Genomic DNA, 15301 nt, shown 5'->3' with positions numbered 1-15301 from the left:
CTACCCACCTCCTTTTTCTTTCAGCCTATCCTTCCTGAATGTTGAGTTCCCAGCCTTGGTCACCCTGCAGCCATGTCTCCGTAATGCTAATTATATCATATTTGTTAATAGCTGCCTGCGCAGTTAATTCGTCCACCTTATTACAAATACTCCTCGCATTGAGGCACAGAGCCTTCAGGCTTGTCTTTTTAACACACTTTGTCCCTTTAGAATGTTGTTGTAATGTGGCCCTTTTTGATTTTTGCCTTGTGTTTCTCTGCCCTCCACTTTTATTTTTCTTCTTTCTATCTTTTGCTTCTGCCCCCATTTTACTTCCCTCTGTCTCCCTGCATAGGTTCCCATCCCCCTGCTATATTAGTTTATCTCCTCCCCAACAGCACTAGCAAGCACTCCCCCTAGGACATTGGTTCCGGTCCTGCCCAGGTACAGACCATCCGGTTTGTACTGGTCCCACCTTCCCCCGAATCGGTTCCAAAGTCCCAGGAATTTGAATCTCTCCCTCCTGCACCACTCCTCAAGTCACGTATTCATCTGAGCTATCCTGCCATGCCTACTCTGACTAACACATGGCACTGGTAGCAATCCTGCGATTACTAACTTCGAGGACCTACTTTTTAATTTAATTCCTTAAACTCAGCTTATAGGACCTCATCCCATTTTTTATCTATATCGTTGGTACCTATATGCACCACGACAACTGGCTATTCACCCTCCCATTCTTGAATGCGCTGCAGCCGCTCCAAGACATCCTTGACCCTTGCACCAGGGAGGCAACATACCATCCTAGAGTCTCATTTGCGGCCGCAGAAACGCCCATCTATTCCCCTTACAATAGAATCCCCTATCACTATAGCTCTCCCACTCTCTTCCTGCCCTCCTGTGCAGCATAGCCACCCCCGGTGCCATCGACTTGGCTGCTGCTGCCTTCCCCTGATGAGTCATCTCCCCCAACAATACCCAAGGTGGTTTATCTGTTTTGGAGGGAGTTGCCCGCAGGAGACCCCTGAACTCCTTCCTTCCGCTGCTCTGCCTGCTGGTCACCCATTCCCTATCTGCCTGTGTAACATTTACCTGCGCTTTGACCAACTCACTAAACATGCTATTCACGACATCCTCAGCATATACTCCAGAGTGAATGCATGCGCAGCTCCAGTGCTGCAATGCAGTCTGTCAGGAGCTGCAGCAGGATACATTTCCTGCACATGTTGTCGTCAGGGACACTAGAAGCGTCCCTGAGTTCCCACATAGCCCAGCAGGAGCATGACACGAGTCTGGGCTCTCCTGCCATGACTTAACCTTTAAATTACTTAATTTGGCAACAATGCCAGATTTCTTCCTGCTCAGAACAAGAAAAAAGATAAAGAAAAAGAAAACTACTCAACACTCAACCAGCCAATCACTTACCCTCTTGGCTGTGACGTCACCCTTCGATTACTTTTGACCCTGTTGCAGCTAGCTGCTCGCTCCACCACCGACGGCATCAGAATTGCTCCATACTGCCGACTGAAATGGCTGTACAAAGATTGCCACCACCTAAATAACTGCAACTCCTAACTAGAAACTCAACAGACAGCTGGAAGAAGTTTAAACAATGGTAGGTGAATTATGAACTAATTATAGCTACTGCAGAAAAAAAGATCATATTTAAGGTCACAGCACCCCTTACTGTGATTAGTCATGAAGCTGTTGAAGAACATTACAAAGTTAGAAATGTTTGAGAATCTGTGTCAGTAAGGGAAAAAACACACAATATGGCACATGTATACAATTTAAGGAATCAAGAGAATGGGAACAAATCAGTGCAGTGAAGAGAGAGTGTTGGACTGTTAGCGCAGCTATTTTTCAGGTGAGATGCTAAATTGAAGCTCCAACTTCCTGCTCGGGTGGACATCATAGATCCCATGGCACTATTTAAGTAAGAGCAGGAAATTCTCATGCTGTCCTTCCTAACATTCCTACCTCAAACACCACCAACAACAATGCATATTCCTGCCATTCATTTAATTTGCTGTTTGTGGGAACTTGCTTTGCACAACTTGACAGTTGTGTTTTCCTTCGTAACAACAGCAACTACTCTTCAAATGTTTGTAAAGTCTGGTATATCCTGAGGATAAGTGCTATATAAGTGCAGATTTTTTTTGTCTTGATCACCATGTCACAGTCATGAAGTTCTTGAAGACATTTCTGTTGAACTGAAGTAGCCACTGATGACTCCTGACACAATTGCATTTCGACTTCCAAAAAAATGTTTGTAACAAAGAGAGAAAAAAAAAGGAAAATGACTGCTCGGAGAGCTAAACATAGAAGACCTTAAGAAAGCTGTAAAAATGATAAAAAGAAGCTAAAGTTGCAGCGTCTCACATGAAGCAGATCAGTAATGATGAAATTATCCATACAATTAGACATAAAGGGAGCCAAGAATAAGCAACCTGTTAGGAAACTCAGCCAACAGAAGCGGCAGCTGATTAGAGGTGAACTGGTGGACCGTGATTTATAATCAGTGTTTAGAATTCAGGCAGACATCTAATAAGTATGGTTGAAAAATACATTGTGCTCTCAAGTGTGACGTAGAAAAAGAAACAACTGCATCTGAGAGACAGATGAGGAAGGAGTGCACATATACAACTGGAGCAGAGAATGAAAGAGAAACTATTCCAAATGTTGCTTGCGACAATGAAGGTAAATGTCAATGATGATGTCAGTGTTAAGCTTGATTGTGGAGCAATGTGCAATCCACACACTCTCAATGAATATATGGATTCTGTGGAAACATCAGATAATCGCTATCTCCAGGAGGAGTAATGGTAAGATAAAAGTATTTAACAAATCAGTGAAGTTCTCATCAGTAGGTGCAGTCTAAAATCTACAGAGAAGGAATTACACACATGGGCTGAAACCAGATGTAAAGAAAACTGAAGATAATCTGGAGATGAGTAAAGCAAATGGTGTCTGTTCATTTGAGCACCAACAGCTCTGCCATATATACCAACCACACAACGATTGATACCTTGGTGCAGCATTTCACTGGTTAGAGAATCATGACCAAGCCATAACTGAAGTAAAAAAGTTAACCACAGAATGAAGTTCTTAATGACTGAAGGAGCAGGCCGTTACTGTGTGATGCATCAGAATCTGATCTTGGTACAGTTTTGTGCCAAAATAGATTAATTTCTGTTTCTAGAAGGCTATGCTAACACCTATCTCACACCAAACAAAGCCATCAACTGCCCTTCTCTCTTTATCCTCCTTACAACTTTAAAAACAAAATCAACATTACTTTTCTCAGTGCTGTTCCAAACTTTGGTCCTTTGTTCTTTCCAAGCTCCAAACATGCAATCTGACATACTCTGCTTTCTCCCTACACCCTCACTGTCTTCAAATCAGAATTCTTTGCACTCTTCCATTCTAACTCATTTTTTCCCCAGAACTGTGGAACATTACTTTCCCCTTATTCCCATATTTATCATGTTTTTAAAAGGCAAGCTTAGTGTCACTTAGCCACTATTTGAGTGTCAGCTGTGGTTCAGTGCGTTGCACTTTCGCCTCTGAGTCAGAAACATAGAAACATAGAAAATAGGTGCAGGAGCAGGCCATTCAGCCCTTCTAGCCTGCACCGCCATTCAATGAGTTCATGGCTGAACATGAAACTTCAGTATCCCCTTCCTGCTTTCTCGCCATAACCCTTGATCCCCCGAGTCGTAAGGACTTCATCTAACTCCCTTTTGAATATATTTCGTGAATTGGCCTCAACTACTTTCTGTGGTAGAGAATTCCACAGGTTCACCACTCTCTGGGTGAAGAAGTTTCTCCTCATCTCGGTCCTAAATGGCTTACCCCTTATCCTCAGACTGTGACCCCTGGTTCTGGACTTCCCCAACATTGGGGACATTCTTCCTGCATCTAACCTGTCTAAACCCGTCAGAATTTTAAACGTTTCTATGAGGTCCCCTCTCATTCTTCTGAACTCCAGTGAATACAAGCCCAGTTGATCCAGTCTTACTTGATAGGTCAGTCCCGCCATCCCGGGAATCAGTCTGGTGAATCTTCGCTGCACTCCCTCAATAGCAAGAATGTCCTTCCTCAAGTTAGGAGACCAAAACTGTACACAATACTCCAGGTGTGGCCTCACCAAGGCCCTGTACAACTGTAGCAACACCTCCCTGCCCCTGTATTCAAATCCCCTCGCTATGAAGGCCAACATGCCATTTGCTTTCTTAACCGCCTGCTGTACCTGCATGCTAACCTTCAATGACTGATGTACCATGACACCCAGGTCTCGTTGCACCTTCCCTTTTCCTAATCTGTCACCATTCAGATAATAGTCTGTCTCTCTGTTTTTACCACCAAAGTGGATAACCTCACATTTATCCACATTATACTTCATCTGCCATGCATTTGCCCACTCACCTAACCTATCCAAGTCATTCTGCAGCCTAATAGCATCCTCCTCGCAGCTCACACTGCCACCCAACTTAGTGTCATCCGCAAATTTGGAGATACTGCATTTAATTCCCTCGTCTAAATCATTAATGTACAATGTAAACAGCTGGGGCCCCAGCACAGAACCTTGCGGCACCCCACTAGTCACTGCCTGCCATTCTGAAAAGTACCCAGAAGGTTGTGTGTTCAAGTCCCACTCCAGGAACTTAAGCACAAAAATCTAGACTGACACTCCATTGCAATCGTGAAGGATTGCTGCACTGTCAGAAGTGCTGTCTTTCAGATCAGATGTTAAACTGAGGCCCCATCTGCTCTCTCAAGTGGATGTAAAAGATCCCATGGCACTATTTCGAAGAAAAGTAGGGGAGTTATCCCCGCTGTCCTGGCCAATATCTATCCCTCAATCAACATAACAAAAACAGATTATCTGGTTATCACTTTGCTGTTTGTGGGAGCTAGCCATGCGCAACGTTTCCTACATTACCTCATCATCATAGGCAGTCCCTCGGAATCGAGGAAACTTGCTTCCACTCTTCGCATGAGTTCTTATTACAACTCTACAATGACTACACTTCAAAACTATTTCATTGGCTGTAAAGCGCTTTGAAACGTCCAGTAGTCGTGAAAGGCGCTATATAAATCCAAGTCTTTCTTTCTTTATTAAATAATTTGCCTCATCTTCTCTTTTCATTCTGCTTAGCCTTGGTGGTACCCTGCAATGTAGACCTTTCACTTTGTTTTTTCAATTAAAAAAAATCTCTCTACCCTCTCTCTCTCCACTTCCTCTCTCATACCTTCATACCTGCATTTGCTTCCTTCTCTCCACATTCATCTTTTCTCCACAAGTCTCTTAACATTTCTTGACCTTTCACCATGTTCTTTTTTTAACATGGGATGCACAGGCTGACAGTGAGGTTTAATCATGGATGAATAGAAGGATTTGAAAATGAGCACTGGCAGAAATGTATAAAGCAATGCAGTGACTTTACAGAAATGGGGAGGACTGTTTACAGGAATGGAGAGGACTATACAAAGAAATTGAGAGAACTGTTTACAGAAATGCAGTGGAAGCCCAAGTGAAGGTGGCCACTCCCTGGATAATGGATTCAGAGGTCAACCTGGATAGGATGCACAAGAAGAAATAAGGATGGGATAGACATAAGGGAATGGAGTATATAGATTGCTAAGAATATGGATTGATAGACGAGCAGGCAGGATACCATTAATGGGCAAAAGGATGAACAGATAAGGGAACATAATGCACAAATCACCATACCATGAACAGAGTGCATTGACCTGGCAGCTGTGTAGACTGGCAGCCAAGAGGGAAAGAAATAAAATTGGCACAAAGTCAATATCCAAAAATAAACAGCACTCTACACCTTACAACAAAGAATTAATGATATGCAATGAACTGTGACTGGGCTCGCAGCCAAGCAGAGTTACGATAACAAATATCCTATCGTTATAAAAAGTATACAGAAAAAGAACAGCAGCTACATAGCAAAGGGTAAAACGTCTGAAGTGAAAGAGATTAATTTTAAATTTGAAACTACATCCAGAAACTTCTGTTACAATTTGGTCGCCCTACTTCAACAGGAACATCATATTATTTATAAGAGTTGAATACAGGGAACAAGATTGATGTCACAACAGAAATAGCAGATAAAATAATTCTGGAACAGACACATTCCTGGAGCGAATTAAAAAAGGCTGATTAACTCAACTGCTATTTCTGCATTAATAGTAAAATTTAAGAAAACATATATTCATACAGAAATACTGATTTTTGTTTCTGTAGACATCACCTTAAATAGGATCACCCTGTGCTACCATTGGTTAGTAATTGTATTACAGCTGTGGCTCAATGGGTAGCACTCTCTCTCTGAGTCAGAAGGTTCTGGGTTCAAGTGCCACTCCAGGGACTTGAGCAACATCAATCTAGGCTGACACTCCAGTGCAGTGCTGAGGGAGAGCTGCACTGTCGGAGGTGCCATTTTTCAGATGAGACGATAAATCAAGGCCCTGTATGCTTTTCCAGGTGGACGTAAAAGATCCTATGGCACTATTGAGAAGAAGAGCAGGGGAGTTATCCCCAGTGTCTTAGCCAATATTTATCTCTCAATCAACATAACAGAAAATAGATTATCTGGTCATTGTCACATTGCTGTTTGTGGGAGCTTGCTGTGTGCAAATTGGCTGTCTTGTTTCCTACATTACATTACAACAGTGACTACACTCCAAAAGTACTTCATTGGCTGTAAAGTTCTTTGGGACATCCGGTGGTCGTGAAAGGCACTATATAAATCCAAGTTTTTCTTTTCTTTCTTTTACAGAAATAAAGAAGTCTAATACACATTCTTCAAAGTCCAATCTTTCTAGTTTGTATAAATGCATAGCGCATGAGTAAATATTAAATGATTGCCATCTAATATTTAACATCGGAACCACAGTAATAGAATGGTAGCCATACAAAAATAACAGGACAAATTGGATGAGAATTTTATGAGATCTTTCACGCAACACCACACCATATGCTTCTTAATGTTCTTAATGTTGTGTTTATAATGAGATCCTAAATCATAAATAAAGAGCTATTGATACCGGATCCGAGTCCTCAGATGTTTATAACAGCACGTTGTCCTCAAAATGATATTTATAATATAGTACTGGAAGACACTCATAAATTCATTGATGTTACAAAAGCTAAATATCACTTTTATTTCCATTATTTTATTGGTTCTCCACCCTCATTAAACCCATCAACCCATCCACAACTCTGCTGCCAGTATCCTATCCTACACTAAGTCCTGCTCTCCAAACATAGAAAAATAGAAAATAGATGCAGGAGTAGGCCATTCGGCCCTTCTAGCCTGCACCGCCATTCAATGAGTTCATGGCTGAACATTCAACTTCAGTACCCCATTCCTGCTTTCTCGCCATACCCCTTGATCCCCCTAGTAGTAAGGACCTCATCTAACTCCTTTTTGAATATATTTAGTGAATTGGCCTCAACAACTTTCTGTGGTAGAGAATTCCACAGGTTCACCACTCTCTGGGTGAAGAAGTTCCTCCGCATCTCGGTCCTAAATGGCTTACCCCTTATCCTTAGACTGTGACCTCTGGTTCTGGACTTCCCCAACATTGGGAACATTCTTCCTGCATCTAACCTGTCTAACCCCGTCAGAATTTTAAATGTTTCTATGAGGTCCCCTCTCATTCTTCTGAACTCCAGTGAATACAAGCCCAGTTGATCCAGTCTTTCTTGATAGGTCAGTCCCACCATCCCGGGAATCAGTCTGGTGAACCTTCGCTGCACTCCCTCAATAGCAAGAATGTCCTTCCTCAGGTTAGGAGACCAAAACTGTACACAATACTCCAGGTGTGGCCTCACCAAGGCCCTGTACAACTGTAGCAACACCTCCCTGCCCCTGTACTCAAATCCCCTTGCTATGAAGGCCAACATGCCATTTGCTTTCTTAACCACCTGCTGCACCTGCATGCCAACCTTCAATGACTGATGTACCATGACACCCAGGTCTCTTTGCACCTCCCCTTTTCCTAATCTGTCACCATTCAGATAATAGTCTGTCTCTCTGTTTTTACCACCAAAGTGGATAACCTCACATTTATCCACATTATACTTCATCTGCCATGCATTTGCCCACTCACCTAACCTATCCAAGTCGCTCTGCAGCCTCACAGCATCCTCCTCGCAGCTCACACTGCCACCCAACTTAGTGTCATCCGCAAATTTGGAGATACTACATTTAATCCCCTCATCTAAATCATTAATGTACAGTGTAAACAGCTGGGGCCCCAGCACAGAACCTTGCGGTACCCCACTAGTCACTGCCTGCCATTCTGAAAAGTACCCATTTACTCCTACTCTTTGCTTCCTGTCTGACAACCAGTTCTCAATCCATGTCAGTACACTACCCCCAATCCCATGTGCTCTAACTTTGCACATCAATCTCTTGTGTGGGACCTTGTCGAACGCCTTCTGAAAGTCCAAATATACCACATCAACTGGTTCTCCCTTGTCCACTCTACTGGAAACATCCTCAAAAAATTCCAGAAGATTTGTCAAGCATGATTTCCCTTTCACAAATCCATGCTGACTTGGACCTATCATGTCACCTCTTTCCAAATGCACTGCTATGACATCCTTAATAATTGATTCCATCATTTTACCCACTACCGATGTCAGGCTGACCGGTCTATAATTCCCTGTTTTCTCTCTCCCTCCTTTTTTAAAAAGTGGGGTTACATTGGCTACCCTCCACTCCATAGGAACTGATCCAGAGTCAATGGAATCTTGGAAAATGACTGTCAACGCATCCACTATTTCCAAGGCCCCTCCTTAAGTACTCTGGGATGCAGTCCATCAGGCCCTGGGGATTTATCGGCCTTCAATCCCATCAATTTCCCCAACACAATTTCCCGGCTAATAAGGATTTCCCTCAGTTCCTCCTCCTTACTAGACCCCCCGACCCCTTTTATAACCGGAAGGTTGTTCGTGTCCTCCTTAGTGAATACTGAACCAAAGTACTTGTTCAATTGGTCCGCCATTTCTTTGTTTCCCGTTATGACTTCCCCTGATTCTGACTGCAGGGGACCTACGTTTGTCTTTACTAACCTTTTTCTCTTTACATATCTATAGAAACTTTTGCAATCCGTCTTAATGTTCCCTGCAAGCTTCTTCTCATACTCCATTTTCCCTGCCCTAATCAAACCCTTTGTCCTCCTCTGCTGAGTTCTAAATTTCTCCCAGTCCCCAGGTTCGCTGCTATTTCTGGCCAATTTGTATGCCACTTCCTTGGCTTTAATACTATCCCTGATTTCCCTTGATAGCCACGGTTGAGCCACCTTCCCTTTTTTATTTCTATGCCAGACAGGAATGTACAATTGTTGTAGTTCATCCATGCGGTCTCTAAATGTCTGCCATTGCCCATCCACAGTCAACCCCTTAAGTATCATTCGCCAATCCATCCCAGCCAATTCACGCCTCATACCTTCAAAGTTAGCCTTCTTTAAGTTCTGGACCATGGTCTCTGAATTAACTGTTTCATTCTCCATCCCAATGCAGAATTCCACCATATTATGGTCACTCTTCCCCAAGGGGCCTCGCACAACGAGATTGCTAATTAATCCTCTCTCATTACATAACACCCAGTCAAAGATGGCCTCCCCCCTCGTTGGTTCCTCGACATATTGGTCTAAAAAACCATCCCTTATGCACTCCAGGAAATCCTCCTCCACCGTATTGCTTCCAGTTTGGTTAGCCCAATCTATGTGCATATTAAAGTCACCCATTATAACTGCTGCACCTTTATTGCACGCACCCCTAATTTCATGTTTGATGCCCTCCCCAACATCACTACTACTGTTTGGAGGTCTGTACACAACTCCCACTAACGTTTTTTGCCCTTTGGTGTTCTGCAGCTCTACCCATATAGATTCCACATCATCCAAGCTAATGTCCTTCCTAACTATTGCCTTAATCTCCTCCTTAACCAGCAATGCTACCCCACCTCCTTTTCCTTTTATTCTATCCTTCCTGAATGTTGAATACCCCTGGATGTTGAGTTCCCAGCCCTGATCATCCTGGAGCCACGTCTCCGTAATCCCAATCACATCATATTTGTTAACATCTATTTGCACAGTTAATTCATCCACCTTATTGCGAATACTCCTTGCATTAAGACACAAAGCCTTTAGGCTTGTTTTTTTTAACACCCTCTGTCCTTTTAGAATTTTGCTGTACAATGGCCCTTTTTGTTCTTTGCCTTGGGTTTCTCTGCCCTCCACTTTTCCTCATCTCCTTTCTGTCTTTTGTTTTTGCCTCCTTTTTGTTTCCCTCTATCTCCCTGCATTGGTTCCCATCCCCCTGCCATATTAGTTTAACTCCTCCCCAACAGCACTAGCAAACACTCCCCCGAGGACATTGGTTCCGATTCTGCCCAGGTGCAGACCGTCCGGATTGTACTGGTCCCACCTCCCCCAGAACCGGTTCCAATGCCCCAGGAATTTGAATCCCTCCCTGCTGCACCATTGTTCAAGCCACGTATTCATCTGAGCTATCCTGCGATTCCTACTCTGACTAGCACGTGGCACTGGTAGCAATCCCGAGATTACTACTTTTGAGGCCCTACTTTTTAATTTAGCTCCTAGCTCCTTAAATTCATTTCGTAGGACCTCATCCCTTTTTTTACCTATGTCATTGGTACCAACGTGCACCACGACAACTGGCTGTTCTCCCTCCCTTTTTAGAATGTCCTGCACCCGCTCCGAGACATCCTTGACCCTTGCACCAGGGAGGCAACATACCATCCTGGAGTCTCGGTTGCGGCCGCAGAAACGCCTATCTATTCCCCTTACAATTGAATCCCCTATCACTATCGCTCGCCCACTCTTTTTCCTGCCCTCCTGTGCAACAAAGCCAGCCACGGTGCCATGAACTTGGCTGCTGCTGCCCTCTCCTGATGAGTCATCCCCCTCAACAGCACTCAAAGCAGTGTATCTGTTTTGCAGTGGGATGACCACAGGGGACCCCTGCACTACCTTCCTTGCACTACTCTTCCTGCTGGTCTTCCATTCCCTCACTGGCTGTGGACCCTTCTCCTGCGGTAAGACCAACTCGCTACACGTGATACTCACGTCATTCTCAGCATCGTGGATGCTCCAGAGTGAATCCACCCTCAGCTCCAACTCCGCAACGCGGACCGTCAGGAGCCGGAGGTGGACACACTTCCCGCACATGTAGTCGTCAGGGACACTGGTGTTGTCCCCGTGTTCCCACATGGTACAGGAAGAGCATATCACATGACCGAGCTGTCCTGCCATGACTTAACCCTTAGATACACTTAAATTGCCGACAACAATGTTAAAAGTTACTGACTAAGAAAAAGAAAAACTACTCACCAATCAGCAGCCAATCACTTACCATGTTGGCTGTGACGTCACCTTTTGATTTCTTTCTACTTCTTTTTTGACTTCTCTCAGCTGGAGCTGCACAAGTCACGCCTCTCTCGACTCCCGCCTCTCTCGACGCTCCCCGGACTGCTGAGCCTTTTATAGGCCGCTGCCTCTCTCGACTCCCGCCTCTCTCGACGCTCCCCGGACTGCTGAGCCTTTTATAGGCCGCTGTCTCTCTCGACTCCCGCCTCTCTCGACGCTCCCCGGACTGCTGAGCCTTTTATAGGCCGCTGCTTTTCTGGACTCCCGCCTCTCTCGACGCTCCCCGGACTGCTGAGCCTTTTATAGGCCGCTGCCTTTCTGGACTCCCGCCTCTCTCGACGCTCCCCGGACTGCTGAGCCTTTTATAGGCCGCTGCCTCTCTCGACTCCCGCCTCTCTCGACGCTCCCCGGACTGCTGAGCCTTTTATAGGCCGCTGCCTCTCTCGACTCCCGCCTCTCTCGACGCTCCCCGGACTGCTGAGCCTTTTATAGGCCGCTGCCTCTCTCGACTCCCGCCTCTCTCGACGCTCCCCGGACTGCTGAGCCTTTTATAGGCCGCCGCCTCTCTCGACGCTCCCCGGACTGGAGCCTTTTATAGGCCGCTGCCTCTCTCGACTCCCGCCTCTCTTCACTGTCTTCACTGACCTACATTGGATTCCAGGCCCCCAGTGCCTCCAATTTAAAATTCTCATCTTTATGTACATATTCCTTCATGGCCTCATCCCTCCCCATCTCTGTAACTTCCTCCATCCCTATAACCGCCGCCACCCCCCCCCACCCCTGCTTGAGCTCTCTATTCCTCTGACCCTGGCCCCACATTCTGCAATTCCTTCCCTAACCCACTCCATCTCGCCCTCCTCCATAAAACCCACCTCCTCAACCAAGTTTGTGGCCACTCTTCTGGCTCAGTGTTACTTTTTTGGGATATTTTTCTACATTAAAAGGGGTTATATAAATGCCAGTTATTGTTGTGAGCATGACAATGCAAATATTGTATTATAAGAATATTACTTGCAATTCATTTCATATATCAACAATGTAATGTGAGAAGGATTTGCCTGCTACCAAATTTTCTTGGGTAATGAAGGGCGATATATAATGACATTGAACATATGTTCTAGCTCATCAGGATCCTGTTAAGGACAGTAGGTCAGCTTTAGAGGTCACTTCCTGAATAAAAATGTCATGGTGCAGTGTATTATGTTCCTCAATGGAAGGTGGCCAGCATGCTTCATTAAAGAGAGTGGGAGAATGTCAAAGGCCAGGATACAACTGTATCATAATGCCGAAGCGCGAGTTTAGAAACGAACAACCAGGTCAGCAAAAGAGGCAGAAGTGATGGAGGATGCTATTATTTTAGCAAGCATTAAATTCACTGATGGGATTTTCCATAAGGCTGAGGGAGACACAGTACAACAAGGCAATGAGTGAAACACGATTAAAAACCATACTGCAATACCAAGAGAATACTACATCTCATGTTATGGAAATAGAGGGCTCGAAATTGATGAAGACCCCTGCCTGCCCAAAGGACTGACAGTTCTTTGAGCGGGATTTTCATCACCAAAGTCCCTCGAAGGTCGGCAGGCAGCAAATGAGGGACTTACGCCACCAATCTGGGTAGCAGCAGGTAGGAGCTCTCATTGTCGGCGGCAGAGGTGCTTGCAGCCCAAGTGCCACCAAGGATGGAGTCGGGCCCACGGAGGGCCGAAGACCTAAAAATAAAAATCATTAGCAAAAAATTTAAAAAACTATAGGAAGACCTTCAGGGGACCCCATCAAGGTAAGTCACTGTGGAAAAAAACAACTAAAAAATGTTCACTAACCTTTTTTCCACGACCTTCCTACTTACCGTTGGGGACAGACCAGCCTCCAGCCAACAGTCCACCCCCGTTCTGCCGCTGACGCCTGCCCGCATGAATATCGCATCTCGGCGGGCGGGAGTCCACTTACGCTACTCAGCTATCCGCTGACGTCGGCGGGCACTTCCCGGCCGCTCTCCCCCCACCCCGCGGCCGTTCCAGGCCACATCGAAAATGGCACTGGGCAGATATTGCAGAGGAATGTCAGTGGAAGTCAGCAATAAGTTTACCAATTTCAGGCCCAGAGCAACATGAAGACTGAAATATACTACAAGCAGGCAGGACTGGAACAGAATGTCTGAATCAATTGTGATGTTCATACCTATCTTCTACTAGTAGAGTATGTTCATACCTATCTTCTACTAGTAGAGTACTATTACTTCTACTATTACTACTATAAGAAGAAGAGTAGTACTCTTACTACTACTACTGCAACAATGACAATAACGACATATCCCAGCTTTTTACACCCTTACATGTGGGTAAGTATTCCTGTCTCAGTGTCGTGTAATATAAACCTCCACCTAGTGGACTAGTGTGATAATGCAACCACTGCAGTTTATACAAGTAAGTAAGTTCCAGATTGAAGCCATCTTGAGTGTGCGTATTATAAGCGATGTTATAAAGAATGTAATCACATTTGAAGACGAAGATGGGATAATCGGATTCCCTAGCTGCAATTTTTGTTGGTGCATGTTCTTACCAAACAAAAGAGAGACTTTGAGAGCTTCTTTGTTTTGTGGCACAGCTAATAATCCAAGGTAAATTACAAGCACAATTAATTGAATTGTCACAGTCCTGATGGCTGCATCTATGGGAATAATAGGGCGCTTGGGTGAGTTCCACCATGGATGAGAGACTTTCGGAGCATATGTGGAGTGGCTAGAAATGTTTTTCACTGCAAATAGTATCATCGAAGTCCCCGATAATGAAAACCATAACCGGCTGGTTTTAGAAAGAAAACGGGTTATTTTTCTTGACTGAAGCAGACCCCGTGGTGTATGAAACCCTGAAAAATTGGCTTGTTCTCATCCAACCGAAGGACAAGCCACGGATGGAGATTCTAACAGCACTACAGTCCTGAGCCCCTGGAAATTGCTGAAAGTTATTGTTTTGGAATACAAGATCAGTTAAATGATGAGAGTACCAGTGAGTATATTGTAGCTTTTAAAAAGCTATCCATTCACTGTCATTTTGGAAACTTTCAGGACTGAGCATTACATGACCGCTTTGTTGTGGGATGAAAAATGAAGCAATCAAAAGAAAGTTTGACAGCCCCTAACTTGACTTTTCATTCAGCTTGTCAGACAGCTATGTCGATGGATATGGTTGAGCAATACTCCTGAGAATTTCATGCCATTTCCAATCATCAGACGACAGAGTTGAATTGCCTACAGGTTAAAAGTAAAAGGCAGTTGGGCCTCAAGGCCTCAGCAACTGGTCAAGGTAACAGTGCATTGAAATCATGCTACCAGTGTCTGGGACAATACATTGCTCAAAGTTGTCCATGTATGAAGGCAGAGAATTTCTACTGCAAGAAGACTGGGCATCTTGCGAAGGCATGCCGACTCAAGAATAAACCGATGTTCAATGCTATAACTAGAAATCACCAGAGATTACATAGCATTGAAGAGAAGCAACAGTACGAGGAGGTTCTGGAGATACACGTCATCAGGAGCACGAAGGTATCGAACAGTGATTCATGAAGTATCGTCATCCAAGTAGATGTTGCAGGAACCAAGATACCCATGGAAATCGATACTGGTGCATCCGTGAGCGTATAGCTGGAATTGCTATATCTCGACAAATTGCGTGATTTTTCCACTGGAGAAATCCAAGGTAGAGCTGTGAGGCTACTCAGGAGAGCAAATCCCTGTGGTAGGATGTATCACTGTACCGGTGAAATACAAGGATCAGTTTCAGAGCGTGTCTCTCTTAGTAGCGTCAGGAGATAAGCCTGCCTTAATAGGTAGAAATTGGTTGGGATCACTGAAGCTGGATTGGAATGAGATTTTTTGTGTTGGAGAGATTTTCATCAA

The 15301-nt window shown here is 44.5% G+C and overlaps 1 long non-coding RNA gene across 1 annotated transcript in view; it reads right to left on the bottom strand.

Moving 5' to 3' along the window:
* The window catches only part of LOC139266762 (uncharacterized), a 760042-nt gene extending 746796 nt beyond the window's left edge, over nucleotides 1-13246 (bottom strand). The window contains exon 1 of the long non-coding RNA XR_011593763.1: nucleotides 13227-13246. This is a non-coding gene — a long non-coding RNA (uncharacterized lncRNA). The remainder of the gene's footprint in view (nucleotides 1-13226) is intronic.
* Between the last annotated feature and the right edge of the window lie 2055 nt (nucleotides 13247-15301).

This window comes from Pristiophorus japonicus, chromosome 7 (genome assembly GCF_044704955.1).
Source record: "Pristiophorus japonicus isolate sPriJap1 chromosome 7, sPriJap1.hap1, whole genome shotgun sequence".
Lineage (NCBI taxonomy): Eukaryota > Metazoa > Chordata > Chondrichthyes > Pristiophoridae > Pristiophorus > Pristiophorus japonicus.
The sequence above is the reverse complement of the archived record's forward strand: the minus strand, read 5'-3'. Positions and strand labels throughout refer to the sequence as shown.